The 27,512-nt window shown below is 45.3% G+C and overlaps 1 protein-coding gene and 1 long non-coding RNA gene across 6 annotated transcripts in view; both read right to left on the minus strand.

Moving 5' to 3' along the window:
* LOC119179712 (japanin-like-RA2) overlaps positions 1-27,512 on the minus strand; it is a 354,550-nt gene that overhangs the window by 165,355 nt on the left and 161,683 nt on the right. The window lies entirely within an intron of this gene.
* Positions 21,438-27,272, minus strand: LOC142767497 (uncharacterized). Its single transcript, XR_012884926.1, has 3 exons — positions 27,183-27,272; positions 24,182-24,437; positions 21,438-21,627 (listed from the first exon to the last, which is right to left on the minus strand). It is a non-coding gene; the product is annotated as an uncharacterized LOC142767497 (long non-coding RNA).

Below are 27,512 nucleotides of genomic sequence, written 5' to 3' on the forward strand. Positions count from 1 at the left end.
AGGTCATCCAGGAGCAAGTTTGCGCGGCTCTGCCATCTGCACGCGACACTTCATCGTTGCTGTCCCCCGCGGCCTGTGCCCAGTTGAATGCACTTCTAAGCTATGCTTAAGTTACCGCTCGACAATCTCTTCAGACTTTCACGTCACTACCATCAGCCGTGCCACTGCGCCCTACTCCTCGGTTCGCTCAGCCAAGGGCCGCCCAGAGTATTGGACAATGGCGTACACTTGATAATCGGCCAATATGCTTCGCATGTGACCTGCCTGGTCAATTAGACCTGGACACGCCGACAGCAGTATCGCGCTATCACCAGAGCTACCACCATAGGTTCGCACCTGCCCCTTATCTAACACCACATCCTTCGTTCACAGGCTCTCAGCAATCAGCCCAGATGTAATCGTACGCCGACCAACGTCCTCCTGTTAACCGCCGTTCGCCATCACCTAGATGCTGCTCACCATCATCGATGCGTCATCGTCCTTCATCGCCGGAGCGGGAAAACTAATTGCCGCAGTTCCAGAGGCACGAACTGCGTCACCCGCAAAAAAGCTAAGGGCTCTCTCTTCCCCGACGATCGCTCTCGACGTATAGGTGGACGGCGTCGCTAGACTCGCTCTTGTCGACACTGGTGCCGCCACTGCAGTGATCAGTGCCAGACTGCCGCTTGCTCAAAAAAAGTTATGACGACACTAGAAAGTATATTGCTTCGTACAGCCAGCGCAGAGCATGTCACGCCGGCCGCTGCCTGTACTGCTCGCATTACAATTGATGGCCTCATCTTTGTGGTCGAGTTGCTAGTGTTGGATTCCTGCTCCCATGACCTCATTTTGGGTTACGACTTTTTCTCTGCTAATAAGGCCGTAATCGACTGTTCTCGCGCTGACGTGGCATTCGAAGTGTGTGGAGGTGTTGACACCCCCTGTAAAGTTGTTAGCGCTGCGTGGCGAACGTGTCTCGCCCAAAAGCCGCATTTCGTGTTACGACCACCGGGTGGTAGGTAGCGAAGTGCTCACGTTGAACACAACGCTGAACGTTGAACGCTGATTGTTGAACACCACTGTCATCATCATGGTTGGTAGAGTGGTAGCGCCGGTGGTGACCCCTGGTGGAAGGCAAGCCTTGGTGGCAGGCGAGAGTTGAGCGAATCTCCAGACTCCAGAAACTCAAGTTGCCGCGATGGCCGTGGAGGGCAAAAAATTGACTGCGGCGAGTTTCGTCATTTGCGCGTATAGTGCAACAACTAACATCTCTTTTGGCAGCCGGATAAGTTTTTGTGCATTTTCTGTGTCAGGGGCGCTCAAGACGATTGAAATTTTTATTTAAGATCGTATAAAAAAGTGGTAAAAGAGTGGTTACTAAATTGTTTTCCATAAAAAACGAATAAAATAGTTTTGTTTTACTTTTACTAATAACAAAAAAGCGGTGATTGTTTTAGTTGAAGTATGAAGATTATCTGACGCTCGAAAAGCAGCAGCCCTTTGGCATCGATTGCGTTTCTGTCGGTTAATTTGATCGAATCGTCTGCGGTTAGCCGCGGTACTTTTTGTCGATCGGCATTGCGAAGCTCCGTTTTAATTCAACTTTGATATGTCAATGCGAGCTTGTGAGTCAGATTTTACGGGCCGCTACTACGAAGCGCACCTGTTTAGAGGATTTGAACCATGTCAGCAGCTGTGCTTCACCGACGTCCGGCTGCGCAGCCTCCAGCGTGATATAAACGCCAGCAAATCACTCGTAGACTGCCCACGAAAACGTAACAATTGTGCACAATGTAGGCGTATTCGCCGATGAGTGAAAATGCACCGGTTTGCATCTGAACATGGCCGTTTTGCATGCGCTACAGTTTTTGTCATCATCGTTGTCACATTCGCTGAAAATATCTTTACTGCTAAAATTTGCAGTACAGATCACAGCATAAGTTCTACCTGTTTCTTCTCCTAAAGAGTCTATTGCAATATATGCACATAAACTGAATTGATAGTAGAGCCAACTGAACCGTTAGTACATACACGCGTTTCTACATTTTTCTTAAGTTTATAATGAAGCATACTACATTTGCATAAACCATATAGTCTTTCCACTTAGAAAATTACCTATCTTTGTCCTCTAAAAACGTGACTAAAACAAATTCATAATAATGCCATCCACAAGAAAAATTCACAAATACGGCAATGTTATGTCCACACTACCTTTCTGATATTGTCATGGGGTCGTGACGTGGCCGAAGAGAGGAGACTTTGTGTTGGAATTTGGGCAAACCTGTGCCCGGTAAATGGAAAGTCCGATTACAGCAGCAGTCTTGGACTGATAGCGGTGAACAGAGCATCGTCCATCGATCAACTACTGACAAGCGGCGAAGTGCGTCGGCATTTATACTCTTGCCATCGAATGTTCTATCGTTATCGCTGGCGATGCCATAGGTTCCAGAATAATCTGCACAGTTCGCAGAGTCGGCGTGATCTTATTGAAATGATCTACTAAAGTCCGGAAGCTTCTCTAAAACGGCACGCGCGTTGTGCGCTGATAATTGTGTAGAGTTTTGGCGTGATAACAAAACTTGAAAAATAGAACGTGGCATTGCCCCCCTCTGATAAAGGCATCGTCCCGATGCTTTAACTGAAGATTAAGGTGCAACAATAATGCAAGAAAGTACAATGAATAAATTACGGTACTATAATAATACGAAAAACACTGTTTCAGTTTGTTAACGCGTATGAAACAGCTTGAGACGCGCGACATGGACGACTTCAGGTCGCGATCGGCGTCGTTCAGAGTTCGTGATGCCGTCGGGGACAACCTCGTAATCAAGTGGGCCGAGATGTCGAACCACCCTGTACGGCCCGAAGTTACGTCGCAGAAGCTTTTCACTTAGTCTACGTCGGCGTATCGGCGTCCATACCCAAACACGTTCACCGGGCTGGTATTCCACGAAGCGTCGTCGAATATTGTAACGGCGGTTGCCGGTCGTCTGTTGATTCTTGATACGGAGATGCGCGAGTTGTCGGGCTTCTTTGGCGCGTTGAAGGTATTCACTCACATCGAGGTTTTCTTCGTCGGTGACGTTGGGTAACATGGCATCGAGCGTCGTTGCCGGGCTCCTTCCATAGACCAATTTGTATGGAGATATCTGCGTTGTCTCCTGCACCGCCGTGTTGTATGCGAAAGTCACGTACGAAAAAATGGCGTCCCACGTCTTGTGTTCGACATCGACGTACATTGCCAGCATGTCGGCGATCGTCTTGTTAAGCCGCTCGGTGAGGCTGTTGGTCTGTGGGTGGTATGCTGTCGTCCAGCGGTGGTTTGTCTGGCTGTATGCCAAGATCGCTTGAGTTAGGTCGGCAGTAAGTGCAGTTCCTCTGTCGGTGATAAGGACCTCCGAGGCGCCGTGACGTAGGACGACATTTTAAACGAAGAACTTAGCTACGTTGGATGCACTGCTTTTGGAAAGAGCTTATGTCTCGGCGTAGCGGGTGAGGTAGTCAGTAGCTACCACGATCCACTTGTTTCCGAAAGACGACGTCGGGAACGGCCCCAGTAGGTCCATACCAACCTGCGGGAAAGGTCGGCAAGGTGGTTCAATTGGCTGCAGAAGTCCCACTGGCCTTGTCGGCGGTGTCTTGCGTCGCTGACAGTCCCGGCATGTCCTCACATAACGAGTGACGTCGGTGGTAAGACGTGGCCAGTAGTACCTTTCTTGTATCCTCGCAAAAGAGCGAGAAACACCGAGGTGCCCTGCCGTCGGATTATCGTGCAGGGCCCGCAGGAGTTCTGGTCGCAGAGCTGAAGGCACCACAAGGAGGTACTTGGCTTGGAGCGGTGAAAAGTTTTTCTTTTAGAGAAGACCGTTTCGCAGGAAGAACGACGCAAGTGCGCGCTTGAATACCTTCGGGAATTCGGTGGTCCTGCCTTCGAGGTATTTTATTCGGGCCTAAAGTTCCGGATCGGCCCGCTGTCGTTCAGCGAAGTCGTCAGTAGTTAGCATTCCCAAGAAGTAGTCATCACGCGGGTCGTCGAATGGTGCTTGGTCAACAGGCGGACGAGAGAGACAGTCGGCTTCGGAGTGTTTCTTGCCGGACTTGTAAATAACAGTAATGTCATATTCTTGAAGTCTCCGGCTCCATCGTGCGAGGCGCCCTGAAGGGTCCTTCAAGGTGGCTGGCCAACACAAGGCGTGGTGGTCGCTTACAACTTTGAAGGGCCTGCCGTAGAGGTAGGGGCGAAATTTCGGCGTAGCCCAGATGATGGCGAGGCACTTCTTTTCTGTTGTGGAATAATTGGCTTCTGCTTTGGATAGCGATCGGCTGGCGTAACTAATAACCCTTTCAAGTCCGTGAGCCCTCTGCACAAGAACGGCGCCAAAACCTACGCTGCTTGCGTCAATGTGTATTTCTGTCTCGGCGAATTCGTCGAAATGGGCAAGTAACGGAGGCGTCTGTAGGCGATGTTTAAGCTCCTGGAAAGCGTGTTCCTGCGGCGTTTCCCACTTGAACTCCACGTCGGCCTTGTTAATGTTAGTGAGAGGATCGGCGATGCGGGCGAAGTTTTTCACGAACCGCCTATAATAGGAGCACAGGCCCAGAAATCAGCGTACTGCCTTATTGTCAGTGGGCGGGGGGAAGTCGGCTATGGCGGCTGTTTTCCGTGGATTGGGACGAACTGCAGACTTGGTAATAACGTGCCCCAGAAGCAAGAACTCCTCGTACGCAAATCTGCACTTTTTTGTGCTTCCGTGTGAGTCCGGACGTCTTGATGGCTTGAAGTACTGCTTCAAGGCGCCGAAGATGCTCATAAAAAGTCGAGGAAAACACGACGACGTCGTCCAAGTGCACAAGGCAAGTCTGACACTTCAATCCTGCCAGTACTCTATCCATAACAAGTTGAAAAGTTGCAGGCGCTGAGGAAAGACCGAAGGGCATCACCCTAAACTCGAAGAGGCCGTCCGGTGTTATAAACGCCGTCTTCTCTCGGTCTCTTTCTTCGACTTCGATTTGCCAACAGCCAGTCTTGAAGTCCATTGACGAAAAGTGCTTGGCGTTATGGAACTGATCAAGTGCGTCGTCTATTCGTTCGAGCGGATACACGTCCTTTCTTGTGATTTTGTTCAGGCGGCGATAATCGACGCAGAAACGTAGGCTTCCCTCCTTTTCCTTCACTAACACCACGGGGGATGCCCATGGACTCTTGGGCGGCTGGATAATGTTATCTCGCAGCATTTCATCATTTTGTCTCTTCATGGCCTCACGTTCTCCTGTCGAAACCCTGTACGGACTCTGATGGAGTGGTCTGGCATTTTCTTTGGTTATGATGCGATGTATCGTGATTGGGGTCTGCCGAATTTTGGATGACGACGAAAAGCAATCTTCGTATTGCAGGAGCAGTGCCTTGAGCTGTTCTTGTTTATGGTTTAGAAGTCTGGGATTGACATCGAAAGCTATGGGAGGGGCTTGGTTCCTCTGAGCAGGTTCCGCAGAATCGGCTTGGGCGAAAGCACTGGTGGCTTCAGCCATTTCTTTGATATATGCGGCCGTTGTTCCTTTGTTCAAGTTTGTACTGATTGCTGAAATTCGTGAGCATAACCGTTGCTTTGCCTCCCCGCAGCTCTGCAATTCCTCTTGCGACGCAAACATTTCGAGTGACCAACATAAGCTGACTGCCTTCAACGACGCCTTTCAAGTCAGGTGATTTAGGAGCACCGACTGAAATAATGACGCTTGAGTGAGGCGGAATGGTGACTTATTCTTCCAGCACATTCAAGGCATGGTTTCCTTACGGCGTGTGCGGCGGTAGTGCTTCTTCTGTGGATAACGTTACCGGCTTTGTTTTTATGTTGATGACAGCACCATGGAGGCATAAGAAGTCCATGCCAAGGATGACATCTCTCGAGCAACGCTGTAGGACTACGAAGTCTGTAGGATAAATACGGCCGTTAATGGTGGCTTTCGCTGTGCAGATTTTTGCAGGTGTTACGAGATGACCTCCGGCTTTGCGGATTTCAGGGCCTTCCCAAGCTGTCCTAACTTTCTTTAACTTTGCGGCGAACGACCACCTGATGACGAAGTAGTCGGCTCCAGCATCGACGAGAGTGGTCACACTGTGGCCGTCGAGAAGAACGTCCAGGTCGCTAGTTCTCCGTCTCGCATTACAGTTAGGGCTGGCGTCGAGTCAAGGCTGCGTTGACTTGTTCCGCTGCTTCCACGTTGCGTCATCAGGTCACCTTCAGTAAGTGCCGTTTCGCCGTCAGGGCTTTGCCTGGTTGGTGTTGTGTTCGGAAAGCTCCGTCCCGGCGTCGTCGTTGTCGGAGAATCTTCGGTAGTTCGTCGCACAGCAACTGCACCTCTTTCGGTTGCTGCCTTTAGTTTCCCGGATACGGGCTATGAGACCGGCCCTGCGTTGGGCCAGAGTACTGCCGGGGGTGCGGTGACATGTGGCGGCTGGGCGACGGCGAACGGGAAGGACATCGTGGTGTCCATTGAGTTCCTGTCAGGTAGTCGACGATGTCACGTGGCCGTTCTCCTGACTGCGGACGCGGTGCATTGACGGCGAAGCCACGAAGTCCTATCTGTCAGGTACTGGCAACGGCGGCATGTGTGTCCGGCCTCGCCGCAGTGGTAGCAGAGCGGGCGGTGGTCAGGGGTGTGCCAGACGTCAGTCTTCCTCAGCGCACTGCGCTGGGCCGCTGGCGATTGGTAGGACGTCGGTGGGGGTGGTGGCGGCGGTTGCGTCTGGCGGCGGAAGTGCGATTGGGCAGCGTTTTGGCGAGCGCATGGAGGAGAGCGTGGCGGTGGGCTGCAGCAGCATAGCCCATGGCTTGCAGCTGAGGCTCTTGAGGCTGAGGAACGCCCAGTTATTGCTGCATCTCTTGGCGTACGACGTCCGTGATGGATTTCACGTGAGGCTGCGCTGAAGAGAGTAATTTTCGCAGCTCTTTTTGCGCGACCGCTCGGATCGTCTCACGCAAGTCAGTGGTTCCAAGCGCTTGAATGCCGGCGTAGCTGGTAGAGGAAAAGCTACTGTTATATTGCCGCGTGCGCATCTCGAGCATCTTCTCTATCATAGATGCTTCTGAAATGAATTCGGCGACCGTCTTTGGCTGGTTTCTGATCAGCCCGGCAAAGAGTTCCCGCTCTACTCCTCGCATGAGCAGACGGGCCGTCTTCTCCTCGGACATGTCGGAGTCAGCGTGGCGGAAAAGTTTAATCATATCTTCAGTGAATAGCACCACGTTTTCGTTTGGCATCTGCATGCGGGTTTCAAGAAGAGCGGCGGCCTTCTCCTTGCGCACCACATCTGCGAAAGGGGTGAGGAACCTGGCGCGAAAGACGTCCCACGTTGTAAGGCTTCGCTCTTGATTCTCGAACCAGGTCCAAGCAGCATCTTCTAAGGCGAAATACACATGCCGGAGCTTGTCATCGTCTGTCCAGTCATTGATGGTGGCGACGCGGTCGAGCCTTTCGATCCAGCTTTCCAGGTCTTGCAGTGGCCAGCCGCGGAAAGTTGGCAGCTCTTTGGGTTGCCGGAGCAGAAATGGTGCAGGCTGCACGGGGACGGTCATGGTTGATGTAGTTGATTTCGGGATCCGAGACTGCTTGGCTCCTTCAGAAAGGGGCCCGTACTCTGGTTGTAGTCCCCTCTGCCTGCGGCTTGATCGCTGTTCAGGGTTAGTTTCCGTGTCTTCTTTGACGCTTGGGCTGGGGTTGCGGCTTGAAGAAGGCGTCCGGTACATGGAAGAAATAGCACCTCCACCAGATGTCATGGGGTCGTGACGTGGCCGAAGACAGGAGACTTTGTGTTGGAATTTAACTGTAAGTCCGATTACAGTAGCAGTGTTGGGCTGATAGCGGCAAACGGCGTCGGCCGATCATATGAGAGGCTTCTGTTCTGCAGTGGGTGTAATAAAGTTGATGGTATGCCAAAAACAAGCAGTGAGCCTTAGTGTTAAATGGTATGTCACTATTTGTGCTTCGAAACATGTTTGCCTAAATGACAGAGTTAACGCTATCAAAATGAGAAGTAATCGGTAATTTGCATTCGCTTGCATTTGTTGCACTGTGACTCCATCACCATCATTCCTAGCTTGTCCTATGGCTCCAGTTCAGCATCCGAAATCCTATCTGCTGAGAAATGCTGCTGTTCAGTTGTTTTTTTTGTCTGGTAAATTTAGCTTGGTTTTTGCAAAATGTTGTTATCACTCCGGATAAACTTGTGCGAGCAGCAACGAAAACAAAAGGCTCTCAGTTTGAATGAGCTGTTTTGGATACAATTGTGTTCAAACTTTCGTGAGATTTCCCCTAATAGAAAAACACAGGGTTTATTCATTTATTCAGAAATACCCTGCATTGCCCAAAGGTGTGCAAGCGGGCGGGTTACAACTTTGAAAAAAAAAACAAGTCTTCGTTATGACAGCACACTTGGTCACTAGACAATTGATTGCACTCTTGTACACTATGAACAAAAAATAATTAGCATAAAGGTTCGTTCCAGTCCGGTATTCTTGAATCTTAAAGTCATGATCAGACCTAGACAGATAATGTGGTGGTTTAAGGTAAGTGTCTTTATTGATGCCAGTCTTTTTATGGTATGTCTGAAATAACAATTTAAAGCGCAATTTTCTTCTGCGAGAGGAGAGCACTTCCCATCCCAGCTCGTTTTTGATTTCAGTACAGCTGTCACCTCCCTTATACCGACTGAGAACGAACCTCGCCGCTCTGTTCTGTATTTTCTCGATCAGATCTATGAAGGACTTTTGGCGTGGATCCCACACACAACATGCATATTCCAAAATCGGGCGGACAAATGAAGTATACGCAGTACTTTTTGGGACAGCAGGGGAGGATCTCAGATTTCGTTGAATGAAATATAGGGCTCTGGCAGCTTTTGCAACTACAGCGTGCACATGCGCATTCCATGAACAGTCGCTCCTAAGTGTTACAACCAAGTATTTATACATTGATTGATGATAAATGACGTCACCATTCAAAAAAAAATTGCCCGCAGCTTCCCTCGGGGGAACACTGAGGAGGATGCGGACCATATAATTGGTTAACGGGGTGTTAAAGTGCGACTTACTTGGGTCGATGGCTAAATTGGTTAACGTGGTTGTGAAATGGGGTGTTAAATTGCGACTTACTTGGGTCGATGGCTAAATTGGTTAACGTGGTTGTAGGAGGGGGTGTTAAATGAGTGAACACGTACACACGTATGCGAAAGGGCGGCGCTGGTCGAAGGGACGTCGATCATTGTGTTTGTGGATTCGTTGGAATTCATTTCACCGCAACCTTGGACGTCGACGCGCCGTACAAACCAACCGACGAGCGGCAACTGAGCGAGCGAGCGCCGACCTTGAGTATATATACAGCACGACGGCGCATGCACTGTCAGCTGTTGAATGTTCTCGAAGCGCGACGCCACATGCGCGTCCACTGGAGAATCAGGAGAATTGTAGATGTCGAACGCGGTGTGTAGAGGAGGAAGGGTGCACAGATGGTGGAGGAGTGAAGCGCGCGCGGTGTGTAGAGGAGGAAGGGATGCACAGATGGTGGAAGAGTGGGCGACGGCGCGACGGCGCATGCGCGCGCGTCAGCTGTCGAATGTTCGAGAAGCGGTGCGGACGGCGCACTACAAGGCGCGAGTATAAGATGCTCCGCATCTAAAAGTAACGTGCTTCATCCTTTTTCTTTTTTTAGTAAAAGACACGTGCACACATGTTTTCACAATAAATTGCACTTTCCATTTATGACACCATTGCACAATTCGGGTAAGGTCAGCCTGCAATTCAATGCGATCCTGTTTTTTTTATTTTTTATTACACAACTGAGCCGTCAGCGAATAAACGTACTCGAGAAGTAATGCCATCAGGAATATCATTATAGTAATATAAAAACAGTAGGGGCCCTAAAACGGACCCCTGAGGGACACCCGATGTTACTTCCACCGTAGAAGAAGTAGTACCATTGAGAATGACACATTGTCGACGCTGTGATAGATAACAGGCTATCCAATTCAGTACTTTCTTTTCAATATTTGCCCTATCGAGTTTGCGAAGAAGCAAGCGATGGCACACGGCGTCAAACGACTTTCTAAAATCTAAGAAAACACAGTCTGCTTGACAGTTGTCATGAACCTCGGACACTAAATCATGGTAGAACTCAGTCAGCTGTGTTGTGCAAGACAGGCCCCTGCGGAAACCATGTCGATCATCAACTAATAATTTGTGTTGAACTAAGTGTTTTATCATGTCTTTATAGAAAATGTGCTCTAGTATTTTGGAGGGAATAGATGTTAATGGAATAGGTCTATAATTATTGGCCTGTTTTTTGGAACCACGATTGTGAATGGGAACCACGAAAGCCATTTTCCAGTCCTCAGGCAGAATTCCAGTAGAGAGAGATTTTTCGTATATTAGGTAAAGGTGAGATGCCATTGGCCAGGCACAGCACTTCAACACGCGTGGGGAACACCATCTGGACCAGGGTCCTTGGTTTCGTCTATATCTTCTAAAAGGGATTCGATACCACTCACACAGAGCTCATCCGGTGGCATTAATGGCTGAGTTCCCAGAGGTGGCTCTGCCAGCGTAGAAATTTTCGCAAAATCCGTTTGAGGTAAAAATACGAAGTGAAAGAAATCTTTAGGACACGACGCTTTATCAATATCGCTGGACAAGATCTGATCATCATAGAAAATTTCGTTTACTCCAGCTAAATCAGCTCCACAGTTTCTTACGTATCTCCAAAAAAGCTTTGGGTTCATTTTTATACTTTCGTTTAGTCGACTGAAGTATTGATGCTTTGGGCTACGAACTTTAGATTTATATTCATCAGTTATCTCGACTAACTTGGTGTACTGATAACTACTATGGGGTCTTTTAGATGCCTTGTATACTCGTCGTCTTTTCCTTATTAATCTAAAAATCGCTGGTGTCACCCATGGCTTCTTGTACTTTTTGAGTTTAACCTCGTTTGTACTTGGCACATACGTTTCCGTTAGTTCTATGACTTTCACTTTAAATAGAGACCACAGTTGTAAAACATCGGTGCTCTCGCAATGACAGTCGAAAACAGGTAAATGAGCAAATAATTCCCGAGAAATAGCAGAGTAATCACCCTTATCATAAAAATATGCCATCCCCAATAGGCGGGGCTTGAGTCTCTTGATCTCATGTTTAATAGTTGCTACAACAGCGAGATGGTCACTGATAGCGGGTGTACACGTGACAGAGTCTACAATAATTGGCGAATCACAAAAAAGCAAATCTAAAATGTAATTAGTTTTTGTGGCCACAGTGGCGTATTGAGTAAGACCGAACGTATCAACGATGTTTTTTATGCTGATGTTTTCGCGACACCAGTCAAGGCGCTACATAATCCAATATACCACGTCAAATCCAGTAGATAGAAATCACCGGCAAATAAAAACTGATCTGATGTTCTGTAAATTATGTCGTACAGTAGCTGCAACGCATCCGGGTCAGAATTCGGTGGTCGATAAAACATTCCGGCGATATATTTCATATAATCAGCAAGTGTCACCATGCACCAGACCAAATCTATGTCATTGTGCATAATATCAAGTTCAGACGACCGTAAGGAAGAGTGAACTAACGAAAATACCTTTCCGCCTGTTCTTGCCCTATCATTTCAGTAAACGTTAAAGTGTCCAGGAAACACCTCACTATCAATTATTGACGGTATCAGCCATGATTCTGTCCCTAACACTATTTCTGCCTTCGTCGATTCAATTAAGCCCGCGAATTCATCTATTTTATTCACAATACTTCGGCCTTATGATATCAGACCTTATCAGACCTTATGATATCAGGCCTTATGATATCAGACCTTATCAATAATCAGACCTTATGAATTTCTTGATGTTTTTAAGGACATCCATTTTTTCCTTGTCGGAGGAAAAATTAACAACAATTGGCCGGTTGAACTTTTTGTTGAGTCGACCGATACGGTGTGCTCTTTGTACTGACGTCCGTTCTATTGCTAGACGAGTTAGACAGATGTCCTTCATTAGTTCCTCAGACTGCTGCCACGTCTCTCCCTTGTCATCTTTAATGCCATAAAAGACCAGGTTGGCCCTTTGGCTTCTATTTTCAAGGTCGACGTCGTTTGTTTGAAGTTCCTGAACTTTCTTTTTGAGCTGTTTGACCACGTTTTCATGCTGTTCTACTGTCTAGTTAAGAACTTAAATCTGTCCTTCAGCTTTGCCCAATTTATGGTTCATATCAGAGAGCATAGATTCATGTTTTGCTCGTTCTTCCTGGATAGTATCCAGGTTCTTCATGATGTTGTTCTCACCTGCCTGCAAACTCTTGAGCAATTCTCGTTCAGTTTCACTACGGGGGCCAGGATTTATCTCTACATCACCGGAAAGCAACAGTAATAGAATCAAATACAGTACCCGGTTAGCAAACAAACGAAATCTTCTAAGGCGAGCACGTTCTTTCACTCGTTTGCTACTACTACAAGCAGAGCATGTCGTCGTCATTGTGCGTTTTACTTAACCGAGTTCAAATGACGACCTTTTACTGTAATATTATGTGGTCTATCTAAAATACCTGACGCACGACAAGGAATTTTTAAAGGTATGTTAATTTTTAACAGAACAATGACTGAGGGCACTCATATGGTATAGTCAAAGTTGACCCGTGTTTGTACATGTTGATTATTCGAATGTCTACTAACAGGTTTTCCCTTGATATTTCTGTGAAATATGTATTCAAAAGGACTAGTTTTGTATGATACACATCTTAAGAGTGAGGAAGACAGTTTGGAAGTAGTGAAGAATAAAAATGTGAATCCAGCTTTTGTCGTCGTCTGTCGTTCGAGCAGTGTCTTTGATGGTTATTCGCAACTCAAATGAACATGAGAGGGTGCTGTGGAGTTGCAGCATGGCGGATTCACGGAGGTCACCACGTGTGCTGTTGCTAACACAAATGTTGAGTTTTCTGCAGTGTGATTGCAGTTCGCGCTGTTTTGTCGAAGAGAAGCGCGTTGTTGACGCTGAACATCTTCTTTTAGTCGGCACCAGTGGTCCTGCAAGCGCGAGCGGCGTTCTTGAAGTGGTCAGGTTGTGTGTGTAATGCACACGCGCACCGCATCTTAGTGAAATTCGTTGACATATTTTTGACGCTGCAGTGACATGTAGTCATGGGATACAATAATCATTTATAGGTTCGAGGTAACAAGTTAACACTGGTGCCTCATCTGGAAAGAAGAAGTCTGCTTGGCCATTCGTTTTTTCTCCAGGATTGGCATCATCCTATTGTGCTGCTACCGTATAACACTGGAGATTGGACTGTTCAGACCTCAGTTCGCAGCTCCCTATACTGCATCAGGGGCGCATGAATTGCTGGAGTCGCTAATACAACATTGGCACAAAGAAACCTACTTATTCATCTGTCAATGCAAAGCATAAAAACTTGGAAGGTCATTCAAAAATTAAGGGCCATTTGGTTTCAGGGAAGTAAATACTCATTGGCAAAAATTTTTATTGGTGGGCTTAGTCTTGAAAAAACCTACTTCACATTTCTACGGAAACACTGCGAAATTCTTGGTGCTTCTCGTAGCGTCACAGAAGTTTCTTTATTCAATCTGAATGAAACATCCCTGCGTGGTAATTGAACCTGCTGTGAATGGTGATCTTGAATTTCTCACTGTCTTCAAATCGTACACTGAGCCACTGTTTCAACTAAAAGAAGAAGAAATAATCACACGGTGGTGGCACAGGATAGTAGGGCGAGCAATTAGTGTTCCCGGCCAAAATAGTTGATCTTCACATTGGTGTTTTTCAGGTGTATGGATGCATGTTGTCATGTAGGAGGCCAAATCCGGATGAAAATTTGCGATGCCATCAATATTTATCGTACTTATTAGCATGGTGAGTGTTGTACAGTATATGTCAGCTGTAATTGTGGCCCACGTTTTATGAAAGTAAACACCTAAAATTTTCTTTTTGATTTATTATCTGTAGCCATCATTTTCTAACTGGAGTAAGCTAATTGCTTGAATTTTTTTCTGTTTTTGTCAAAAGGAGTGGTCACACCACTGTGTTGTTTCTGCGATTGCGGACACTGTGAAGCGTCGTCACCTGTGCAGCAGTGTGCGAAAACAAATGATCCCTGTTTTATTGGTAGAAGTCCAAGAACGCTCATCCACTTGATGTCCTTTAGTGTTTGAGTTGGTCGGTAAGCATTTTCGGAACATAGCTTTGTGATATCTGGGCATATCGACTACAATTGAGCGAATAATAACGAGGCCAACAAGGGGAACTTCGTCTTACAAACTACTAACTGTTAGTCTTCAATATATTGCAATCTCTTGTGAATTAAACGGTTTGTTTGGTCTGGATGCTTGGCGTGGTGCTCCAGTTTTTTGTGTATGCATTTGTGTATGCATTTCGGAAGTCTCAACACCTTGTTCTGACATTTGTTTGAATCCTCACAGTTGGTCCATGAACTGTTCCCAACTGCTCGTGAATTGAAAAAGCTAGTGATTCTTTTGCCTGCAAAAATGTAAATACAGTTTGCATATCCCAACGCGGGCGGAAGCAACAATATTCGTCAACATTGTTGTCTGCATTTCCCGTCAAGCAGATGATTACTGAACAAGAAGAATCACTTCAATACTTTCGCAGAGAAGTAGCAGATTGTGCATTGAACATAACTCTTCAGTCTGACGTGCAATTACTTAAAGATTAGGAAATGGCCCTTACTTTGTGAATAAACACCGTAGAAATTTTCATTATGCAGATTTGACTGCAATGATTATTCACTGCCTATTTTTCGAACATTTCTACCATGACTTCCAGTACTTCTCATTTGTATAGTGTTCCTCGTGTTCCACATGTCATGTGCAGTGCCTTGCGAGTGCTAACATCATCATCATCACCATCAGCCTGACTACATCCTCTGCAGGACAAAGGCCTCTCCCATGTTCTGCCAGTTAACCCGGTCATGTGCTTGCTGCTGCCAATTTATACCCGCAAACTTCTTAATCTCATCTGTCCACCTGACCTTCTGTCTCCTCCTAACTCGCTTGCCTTCCCTGGGAATCTAGTTAATTAACCTTAATGACCAGTGGTTATCCTGTCTACGCGCTACATGCCCGGCCCATGTCCATTTTATCTTCTTGATTTTAATTATGATATACTTGACCCCCGTTTTTTCCTAATCCACTCTTCTCTCTTCTTGTCTCTCAAGGTTACACCTACCACTTTTCTTTCAATTGATCGCTGCGTCGTCCTCAATTTAGGCTGAAACCTCTTTGTAAGTCTCCAGGTTTCTGCTCTGTAGCTAAGTACCGGCAAGATACAGCTGTTATATACTTTCCTCTCGAGGGATAGCGGTAATCTACCTGTCATAATGTGTGAGTGCTTGCCAAATGTTTTCTCGCTTCCATCTCGCGGTTCAGCTCCGCGGTTATTACGAGCCCTAAGTAGACATAGTCTTTTACAATTTGAAGAGCACTATTACCTATCTCGAAGCGCTGCTCTTTTCCGAGGTGTTGTTGTACATTACTTTCGTTTTCTGCAGACTAATTTTGAGACCCACCTTTCTGCTTTCCTTGTCTAACATCGTAATCATCAGTTGCAATTCGTCCCCTGAGTTACTCAGCAACGCAATATCATCGTCGAAGCGAAGTTCACTAAGGTACTCTCTATTAACTCTTATCCCTAACTATTCCCATTCTAGGCTTGTGAAAACCTCCTGTAAGTACGCGGTAAACAGCATTGGGGAGATTCTGTCCCTCTGCCTTACACCCTTCTTGATTGGTATTCTGTTGATTTCTTTATGAAGCACTATGGTAGCAGTTGATCCCCTGTAGATTTCTTCCAGGATGTTTATATATACGTCATCGACGCCCTGATTCCGCAGTCTGCAAGACGGGTGATATTTCTACTGAATCAAACGCCTTCTCGTAATTTATGAAGGCTATGTATAGTGGTTGGTTATATTAATATTATAATATTAAAATATATTACATTATTATACTATTATTATACAACAGGTAAAATAGAACAGACAGAGCTTTCAATGTTGATTAACAGGCGTAAGGTATGCATGTAAGAAGGTATATAATGGAGAGAATTGAACACGCTCTGAAAACTGAGGAAGCGTCAAAGCAGTGAAGAGGAAACTTGAGATACGCGAAAATCGGGTGTATGCACTAAGGGACGAAGAAGGCAAAACAATTGATTGATTGTTATGTGGGGTTTAACGTCCCAAAACCACTATATGATTATGAGAGACCCCGTAGTGGAGGGCTCCGGAAATTTAGACCACGTGGGGTTCTTTAACGTGCACCCAAATCTGAGCACACGGGCCTACAACATTTCCGCCTGCATCGGGAATGCAGCCGCCGCAGCCGGGATTTGAACCCGCGCCCTGCGGGTCAGCAGCCGAGTACCTTAGCCACTAGACCACCGCCGCGAGGCGAAGAAGGAAAAATAGCTACCAATATAGATAGGATAGTAAAATAGCGGAGGAGTTTTACAGAGATCTGCCTTACAGTAGCTGGGACAACCACCGTAATACTATAAGAACTAGCAGTGACCCAGATGACGCCCCACCAGTAATAATAGAAGAAGTCAGAAAAGCTTTGGAGAGCATGCAAAGAGGCAAAGCTGCTGGTGAGGATCAGGTAACATCAGATCTGCTGAAAGATGGTGGACAGATTGTGTTAGAAAAACTAGCCACCCTGTTTACGAGGTGTCTCGTGACGGGAAGAGTACCAGAGTCTTGGAAGAATGCTAAGATCATCTTAATACATAAGAAAGGAAATGACAAGGACTTGAACAATTACAGGCTGATCAGATTGCTCTCTGTAGTGTACAAGCTATTTACAAAGGTTATTGCTAACAGAGTAATGAAAACAATATAATTCAATCAACCAAATAAACAAGCAGAATTTCGAACAGGCTACTGAACAATCGACCACATTCATACTATCATACAGGTTATGAAGTGCTATCCGCAGGTGTATTATTTCTTTTTTAACAATTGAGTGCTTTTGGGAGCACCAACAGGCATCATATATTTATTGTGAAGCTGATCTACAGTAGGCGAGCAAGGACTAGGGTAGCTAATTCACTTAACTTGTGATCCGTGACAAGTTTCACAAGAATGTTGACTTGCTGAAATGTTTGACTCAGGCTTCTATTGTTCGCCAACTGTTACTCAACTAAAGTGCCTGACACTACAACCCTTTTAGCTCTTTTGAAACGTAAACCAAGTTTGCTTTTCAAAATAATCCTGTAAATGGTGTTTGGCCTGGATGCACTTGCTTACCGTAACTGGAAGTTGATCTAGTTAGTCGTAAAAAGATCGGACGCGCAAGTAAGGACAAAGAATTTCAACACGTTGTCGAGAACAATGTTATATGTAGGGATACCTAGCACAACAACCTGGGGTCATTTCTTTTTATGAAACGCGCTATGCTTCTCGCTAATCGCTAATGCAATGATTAATATTATATTACAGCTCAGGCCAATCGTACTGACACTGCACTTTTTGAGAGCATGTCTGGTGAGAAAGACAATTAGCAGCACAGTACCAAGAATTGTGCAAGGGGTGTCCAGTGTAAATAGCGTGGTCTTACTGAACGAGCCAAGAGAAAAAGTTGCACATTTACAGCGGGTAATTTTAATAAACAGATGGCTCTCACAGTTTTTTGATGAATTCTTCAACTCTGATTGATTAATTATTGATTGATATGTGGGTTTAAGGTCCCGAAACCACTATTTAGCTTTGAGAGACGCCGTAGTTGAGGGCTCCGGAAATTTCGACCATCTTGGGTTCTTTACCGTGTAACCAAATCTGAGCATATGGGCCTACAACATTTCCACCTTTATCAGAAATGCAGCCGCTGCAGCCGGGATTTGAACCCACAACCTGCGGGTCAGTAGCTGAGTGCCTTGACCGCTAGACCACCGTAGCGGGGCAATTGTTCAACTCGATGAGAGACAGTGTTTCTTGCTTACATGTAAACTGCTGCGTTCACGATTGTCAATAAACAATGTAAGCTTACTTGCTTGGCGTGTTTCTTTCCAGTTGAGGCGTCTCGGTCACCTAGCGGCAAAGCAGAAATATTTATAGTGTGAAGAGGTTTATTAGTCGTTAACGACAACGGCAAGACGGTGTGAAGAACCGTCCAGCAGAGACCGGCACAGCAGAGAACCGAAGCGCGAGCCGAGAAAGCCGGGCGTTGGCAATGCTGCTCGCTGCAGGCATATCTTCTTTTGCACAATCCCCCCCGCTGAAAAAGGAGCCGTCCTGGCAACCTAAAAAGTTTTAAGCAGAGGCTCGTGGTACAATTTCAGTCGAGAAACATGGACGATGTCACGTTCACGCCGGCGCATGTCGTCCGATTGGGAAACTGGCTCAATTAGGAAATTAACCGGAGAGGTTTTCTCTGAAACGGTTTGAGGCACCTTGTACCGGGGGACAAGTTTCGAAGAGATTCTCGGAGTTTGGTATGGGATGGTGAGCCACACAAGAGATATTGGGGCAAAGCTTGGATCTGAAAGGGCGGTGATATCTTTCTGGCGTTGCTGCTCTTCCGAGGTGAACATACGGGCGAGCTGGCGGCACTTTTCGGCTTGTCGAGCAGCATCGAAAATAGGTGGACACTCGGAAGCCCCTGGACGGTAGGGAAGTATGGTATCAATTGTATGAGAAGGCTCGCGTTCAAAAAGAAGAAAGAAAGGTGAGAATCCCGTGGTGGTTTGTATTGCGCTGTTAAATGCGAAGGTGACGTATGGGAGAACACGGTCCCAGTTGCTCTAATCAGATGCCACGTTCATTGAAAGCATATCACCCTGCAGCGTGCGGTTAAACCGTTCAGTTAGCCCGTTAGTCTGCGGGTGGTATGCTGTCGTTCTCCGATGAATGACGTGGCATTCCGAAAGCAGACTTTCGACGACCGCGGAGAGGAAAGCGGGGCCTCTGTCACTAAGGAGCTCTTGAGGTGCACCAAGTCGAAGGACAAAGCGTTGTAAAATCAAGGAGGCGACATCCTGAGCTGTAGTGCTCGGCAAAGCGGCTGTTTCGGCGTAGCGTGTCAGGTGATCAACCACCACTATAATCCACTGATTACCATCTGGTGTCACTGGAAGGGGACCGTAGAGGTCAACGCCGAGACAATCAAATGGTTTGGCAGGACATGGAAGTGGCTGCAATGCGCCAGTCGCACGTGGCTGTGTTGATTTGCGTCGCTAAAAGTCAGGACAGCACTGCATGAATTTGCGTACAAAATTTGACATGCCGCGCCAGTAATAGTGATGGCGAAGGCGTTCATATGTTTTGAACACCCCGGCGTAGCCGCATTGTGAATCGTTGTGAAGAGAGGCACATACCTGCGATCGTAAAGTGCGTGGAATGACCAGTAGCCACCGGCGGCCTTTGGGAGCGTAGTTGCGTCGATGAAGAAGTTGATCGCGGATGACGAAATGGAAAGCTTGACGTCGGAGGGATCGAGATACGGGAAGATTGAGTGTGCCAGATAGATACTCGATAAGAGATGCGATCCACGGGTCACGACGTTGTTCAGTTGCAATCGAGTCGAGATTTAGCGATGACAAGGTCTGGAGGCAAGTGTTTCCGCACGTCGGATCTGGTGGTAAAGGTGAGTGGGACAGGGAATCAGCGTCAGGGTGTTTGTGTCCGCGGTGGTAAACGACGCGATTGTCGTACTCCTGGATGCGGAGTGCCCATCGTGCAAGGTGGCCAGAAGGGTCTTTCAACGTGGAGAGCCAGCAAAGCGCGTGGTGCACACTAAACCAAATCTGACCCTTAAGGGTGTAAATGAGCTTGTCGCCAGACGAACACCCTTTGCTCCCTATTGGGTGTTCAAAAAAGGGTGCTGAGAAAGGGTGCAGAGCTCAGCACCCTTAAGAAAAGGGTGCAGAGCAAAAATTTTGAAGGGTGTAATGAGTGCACCCTTTAAAAAAAGGTGCTGTGATGTCATAACACCCTTTCAAATGGGTGCTGGAAGGGTGCTCCACATCGACGTACCAGTGGGCCAAATCTAGGATTGATGCTGGAGATGGCTAAAAATGGAGATTGCTGTATACTCTGTAGACCATGCTGAGTGACAGCCCACATACGGTTTGTTAGTACTTGAACACATGTACTAAGTCGTTCATTCCACCCTGAGCACGTGCACCATGCACGCGGCCGGCCCTCCACAGAGTGCCTTCCACAGGCGCTTATGAAACTAGCACTGAAACACAGTGACAGCTCTAGGTGGGGCTTTTGCATCATCGTCTTTTAAAACACAGTGTCTCTACAGTGAAGCTACTGGTAAGTTGGCTCCAGTGTTTTGCTTTCTCTATGTGTAGGCAAATAGAGAATCCGGCACTGTTCCTCGGGTTTTCGTTTTTGGCTGCTCTGGATATAACAGGCTGCACTTCTGAAGAACAGTGTCGAATTTTAGATAAGCTTGTACTGTTGCAAGAGCAAAGTTAGCTTCACCACAAAGGAAGTGTGATTTGGCGAAGCCGCCGTTCTCCAGCAGTCAACAAAGTGGAGGCCAACTTACAGCTGTCTGTACGTTTGTGTACTAGTTACCAAAGTGCCCACGAGAAGCGCTCGGCAGAGTGCCGGATGCATGGTGCAATGTTCAAGGTGGAAGTAGACAATATGTGTGTTTCCCAGAGTGCGTATATGGCCTGTGATACTTATTTTTGGTCCAGAATGAATGTAATCTATTCAAGGCCCCTTGCTGCACACATGCATGCACAATTTATGGATGCTTGGTCACCATACAGACATGCATGCCTGCAAATTAAAAATTCACAAGTTTCGAATACTGGTGATTATTTCAAATGCCATATACTCACTTTGAAAGACACACAGATGATATGCACTAAATACAGATTGCGCTCTTTTAAATTATGTGTAGCAGAGGTGAGCTTTTATGCATGTGAGAATGCAAGATATTAGGCCCCAACAAAAATTTACGACAAATAAATTAACATGATGCAAATAGTCACTATTTTATTGTACATAGCATACAACCGAAAAATATTGACAATAGTAAACATGAGCTATGACCTTCCGCATCGATTGTAATGGTGAGATCTTTGTGAGTGAGGATCAATCTTCTGTTTTTCAAATCTTTTTTTTTTACGAGTAGACAGCTTTTTTGTGACGAGACTTCTTTTTTAACTTTTAACATTCTGACTTCCCTCCTTGCATAGTAGGTAACAAATAAATTATTTAGAACAAAAATATAGGTTAGAGGCACCAGCAGTCCAAAGGCGCTTATTGAGGGTGTTGCCAGTGCCCACAAAATTGAAAAAGAAAATAGATAGGAAAGTAGGTGTGTGGTAAAACATGTGGGCTTATATAACATGCTTTGATCATCATGCTAAAAGCCTTGACTGCAAACTTGCTCAAGGCTTATTTACAGCTCTCCCTTTATATATGTGTGTGTGTTTCTAAACTTGTGCGTTACAAAATCACAAATATTGGCAAAGTAATGCAAGTGGTGTTGGACTAATATAATGTGATCATTCAAACACTTGCACAATCCATCTTCAGCTGCCCAGGCGACTTTGGTTCCTTTTACAAATGTGTGGTCAGGGCGCTCCTTCTCTACAGCACATCCGCACCCGGAAGCCTAAAATAAAGACAGAAGTAATCACTAAGAGTTTCACAAGACAGACTGTCCAAGATACAATATGCTTTGTCATGCTGGAGTGTTCTTAGTTCTATGTGAGTAGAAGTCAGCATCAAAATCCACTTTGTTTTCAACGGAAAACATGCTTGTTGGAGGTCCCCCAGGCAAAAAACTGTGTGAACAACTTGACAGTACCTGGGGGCCTACAGAGGGTAGCATGTACAACAGATTTCACATACAAAAACAAACAGCATAGTAGAAATGAAATATATACACAAGAAACATCTGAGCAATGATTCAGCATGATGCACACGTGAAACATGAGTTAGGTTTGAGTAAAAAGCTATTCATCAAGTAATTGCGCACATCCGATTTGAACAAACCGAATAAGGCACTGAAGTTAATCAGGGTTTTTAAAGAATTGTAAAGTGCCAATAAGCAATATTCTATTCTAGCTCTACAATAGTGTGTCATGTATGTAGTACTAGTATTTGCCTGTTAGGTATGCTGTAATCATGAACATATTCAATTTTCCTAATACCTAAAGCTTAGTATGTTGCAGTCCAGCTGTTCATGTTCAATAAATAATTGTTTATGGTAGCATTTAGGTTACAAAATTGATGCTAAAAATTTTGCAGACCTCACATACTTTGGGAATCGATGTTATGCAAAACACGCATAACATGTATTTTAATTTTTTTGTTGAGCGATATTATGAAGTGGAGCTCAATATAAGTACAAATTCTCGCACACACATATGTTGAACAGCCGCATATGTTTCATTTGTTATGGGGAGATGTCACACCTTTGACAACATTAGCAGTTATTTGCTGTTTCGTAACGATGCCAACAGAAACATGGATATTAGCCACACTAGAAGTGGTAGGCTGGTATGAAGCACTGGTGTTTGCACTGGCACTCGCGACGATGGTAGCCCTCAACATTGCTACACAAATACTTCACAGGATGGTGCCTGACTACAATTGACTTTGATTCGACCTCACGGCTGCATCATAGGAGTGCACCTGTAATAGTTATAAAATTTGATAGCCAGTACTGCAATGACAGTTGATGTTACACAAACATTTGAGACTATTTAGAAAGTATAACCGAGGCTGGGCATGGCTCAGTGGTAGAATACTTAATTACCAAGCAGAATACTAGGTTTCGATTCCTGCTAGGACACTTGACTTTATTCTTTGCATTCATTTGGTCAATGCTGCCTATGTCAGCTTTTTAACACGATAGCGTTGAAGAGCCTGTGTCGCAGAAAACCCGCCGCCGGCGTCTGCCCCGTTGATTGTGAGCGAAAAATCGTCTGTGCATCTGTGACCGAAAAATCAAGTTACCTAGTTTCCAGAAACTCAAACTTCCTACTTATGACCTAATGGAGGCGTGCTAATTGCTGCAAAACAAAACCCCCAAGTCGTACTACTAGAAACTCAACACAGGGCTTAACACACGGAAGTCTATTGACATCGGCCAAAAATTAACGTTAGATGTACAGCGCTATTCCTTTTTCTCATTTCATGAACTACACAATGCCATGATAATTGTACCCTGGTATTTTTGGTGGGCTGTATCGCACAAAAAAATACAAGGATTATGTCAAAATAATGGCATCAAATTTTACCGAAATGTCATCGAAATAGAGACACAAGCTACTAGTCTTATTTATAATGCTAAGAGCATTTAAGGTAAAGGCATTGAAGATAGCTGGTGGCCTTTTTCACTATCTAGGTATCGAAATTCTGCCATGTCAGTCATAGTTTACTGACATTGCAAGCTCAAGAAAAGTGTGGCTCTGAAGGCATCAACACGGCGTTTCGCCAGATCTTCTAAGAAGGCAGTCTTTAAAATTGCTAATGTTTCCAATTTTTTTCGCTATAAATTTCGTGCTTTGCATCCAATTGAACCTCCATCCTACTTGTTTTTTTTTGCATTCGTGCTCTCACTAATTGCTTACCTTGTCTTGTCAAGTGTTCATTGACATAAATAGGACTACTTGATCTAAAAGGAAAGGCCACTGTAGACAGACGTAAGTTTTTTGTCTTATCCAGAACATTTCATTTGTAACATCGTTCATAATGCACTACTATTTCTTTTTCAAACTAGGCTTGTTTGTTCCTACTCTGTCTGCAGTGTCAATATCATCACGAGTAATGGTTTTTCCATGATCGCCCAAAAATTTCGGACAGCATCAAAAGAAAACCTTTATCTGAGACGCTTTTGATGTCGGATAGTTCAACCTTGAATACAGTGTAATTTCTTCAATTTTCATCTGAAGTTGCTTATTTTCACCCGGAAGTTTTTTGTGCCTGTTTCAAAGTGCGACAGGCTCTTCATGCAAAGCCTTTATTTCTAAAGAGAGCGCCTTGACATTGTCACCACCTTCGTTCCACACTTCTTGAAGGACCAAAGTTCAGTATGAATTTTGTGCTTGAAATCCTCTGTTTACCATGACAAAGAATTCACAGGAAACATTAGTACTCTTGCTTGGCAGGAGTGCATGCAGTAATACTAACACAATTAAAGCAAGAATTAATTGTCTCACCTGTGCAAAAATGATTTTGGCAAGCACTGTGAAGACCACACACACTGCTGCCAAACTGAGGAGAATATGGAGAGCACTTCATATAAGTAGGCAGCGTCCAGTAGCTTGGTGAGGCACAGCGCATAAGCAGGGTGAACAGAGCTGATGCTTGAAACAATGGTTCAGAGTTCGCTGGTGGTTGGGCTCCTTGACCTTGTCAGGAAATTTCCTTGAGCAGCCTCACTCAAATGAAATGACAGACCGTGCCGAAGAATTTCTGCACCAGTGCAAAAAAATTATTTTAGTGAGGTTTGTCTAGACTGCATGCGCTGCTTGCCAAATTGCAGTGAATGGCTAGAAACGCATGGCCAACATATATATAGTAGCACGCAACTGAGAAATACAAAAAGGGCATGCTGCAGTATAAATACAACGAAAAACATGCTGCTGCAGAGCTTTTCATGTCGATGTCATATGTGTGAATTTTCATTCACCTTTATAGCTCACTCATGCACGAAGATGAAGTTAGAACTCTTAGATAAAGACACCCCCTTTTAGCTGTATCGACTGCGCGTAATTAAGAGATAATAAGCATGCATGAGTAATGCTGTTGCCTGCAATCAATAAATTCTGTTCTTGAAGCTGACCAAATATATGCACGAGTGCATCCATAGAGGCACATTTGCATTTCTGTAGTTATGATACCCATGTGATGTGTTTCTTAAGTAAATGCCATGCAATATGCACAATATGAATATTTTATTCCGTAAAATTGCAATACCACTGCATATACATGTCAGTATGCGCATATGCATCCACTGCAGATAAAGCATAAAATTAAAGCAATACTGACACATGAATTTTTTACCAAGGTAGTGGAGGGCTCCAGAAATTTCGACCACCTGGGGTTCTTTAATGTGCACACAAATCTGAGAACACAGGCCTACAGCATTTTCACCTTTATCGAAAAAGCAGCCAGCAAGGCCGGAATATCATCCTGCGACTTTCGGGTTAGAAACCGAGTACCTTAGCGACTAGACCACTGCGACAGGACTTCAATCTCCCTGTTCCGCCGTGTAGGGTGATAGACCGTCTTTGCTGGTCTGGCTAACATCCCTGCCTTTCCTTCTCTACCATTTATTCTCATGAGTTCAACGAATGAAGCTTCCTTCAAACGGCTAACATTCGGACGTTTATAATTTGCCTGATATTGAGTTCACTAAATGAATAATGTGTGCTGCTTCATAGTGATCATTGATCTAAATTGTTCTGGTTGGCTAAAGAGGCACTACTCCTCACTTCTAATCAAACAACCCAAGCTGTCTAATGACCATAGGGGAGGAAAAGTGGAAACGCTAAGACAAAACATCAATCTTGAACCCCATGCCATCACAATGAAGCAGGCAAGCTTCTGCAATATTGACCGGCAACCAGGATCTCAGACACTGCAGATAGCTACATAACGTAATGGTTTCCCAACATGATGTAAAGGCAGCAGAATCACATATTGCCTAACCTGCTTCACTATGATAACGATGAGGCCATAACGTTATTGGCCTCTGTATGCTAATAACAATTTACCTTGCATATCATGTGACATTAACATTCAATATGACGTCATGAATCTTGCATCCCACCATGTGGTCTAAGTACCAACAAGGCGGTTTTAGTGACGTCGGTGCAAGGCAATAAACAACAATCTTTTGGTGAACATTATTTTTGATATTATTCAATTGGTCTGATGCATACATCTTCACAAAATGGCAGTTTAGATTTGTTCATTCTTAGATAAATACACTGTCTAAGTTTGCATGTCAGCAGCAACATATGCACGCCTTTGGCACGCATACTGTGATGTATAACCTTATTGTGTTTTGAGCAATAAATTAGGCATTCATACACTGCACATATCACAGGTCACTTGTAAATCTGCAGCGAGGTCATAAAGAATTTATGATATCAGATAAAGCGATACACTTAAATTCGAAAGTGCCATTGGAAGTTTCGGTAGAACTTAGTTTTAGAATGTTTGTAGACGTATAGGTATTCGGCAAAGTTTTAACTCCAAAGCGGCTGCAGCGCCCACAATTCTTTTACAGACCAGAAAAATGCAATGATATGTGAACAGGGGGGAACAAGCAGTACCACCAAAATTGCACTCGAACGAGTGAACTACTGCTCAACCTAGCACTTGCACAGCTAAGGTACGGCTATTCGGCCACTCATAGAGAAAATGTATTGACCCAGGCGTAATTGCACGCTTTGAGAACCGCACCTACAGCACGCTGTGTCAAGTTTACGCACACTTAATTAAGCTGAATATCATGGTAATTTAGTATTATACGTGCCCGGTAGATGCAAACACATTTGGTCACACAGGATAACACATCTACCTTATAGTAGTCACACACACTTAATGATCATGTAGCTGTTGAAAAGAGGACGCGTAACATATAAAACTTTCTTCATATACTTCTTTGGCACAGAAAACGAACAAGGCCGCATAAATACCAACGCGGACACCACGTTATTCTTCTCCATTCTTCTAAATTAAATACGTAAAGATCTAATTCAACGCGAATCACCGGAATACTCAAACGCACGCGACACACAGACGACGCTTACGGCTTCCATGCGCAGTCCCCGAACGGCTTCCGACGGCATTGCAAAAATATAGTGATTGATAGCGTGAAGAGCATCACCCGCCGAGTCACAGCATCACAGCGCACATTGCTTTAATCTCCTTCCCCACAGAACAAATTCACCCGCGCGTACCGTCCCTTAGCTTAGACTTGAGCCTAATGAAATCAGACACGCCGGCAGGCTCGCTACGTTAATAAAAACTCACTTATCGTCTACCAGCTATAAAAACATTAGTTCACAACGTTATTATACTATAGCGCTTTCGGTGTTAACCGCGGGAGGAGCCGAGGACGCGAGCGGAAGCACACTGGATACGGCACGCCGCGGCCTGGCCGGAGAAGCAAAAAACAAAGCGTCGGCAGCAGAAACATCCACCTACCTTTTCAGTTTGGCGAGCGCTCGACGGTACAAAGCAGCCGGTCCTCTTTTGAGTATAGTGCATCTTCGTAACAAGCAGCACCGACAGAACGCGAAAGACAGCGCAAGCACACTTTGAACAACATAAAAAATCGACTTTAAACGCTCGGCACACGGCCGTTGCGGCCTCCAGGAAGATACCGCCATTTCTGTCATGCTGACGCCACCGATCCGCAGTTGCGCACATAATTTTTTATATGATAAGTAAATACATCATTTCTGCTAAAACTTTAAGTAAAAATAGTGAAAATAGAAGATACGCTAGTGTGTATTGCATAGAATATTTTTTTTT

Source organism: Rhipicephalus microplus, chromosome 7 (assembly GCF_043290135.1).
Source record: "Rhipicephalus microplus isolate Deutch F79 chromosome 7, USDA_Rmic, whole genome shotgun sequence".
Classification (NCBI taxonomy): Eukaryota; Metazoa; Arthropoda; class Arachnida; order Ixodida; family Ixodidae; genus Rhipicephalus; species Rhipicephalus microplus.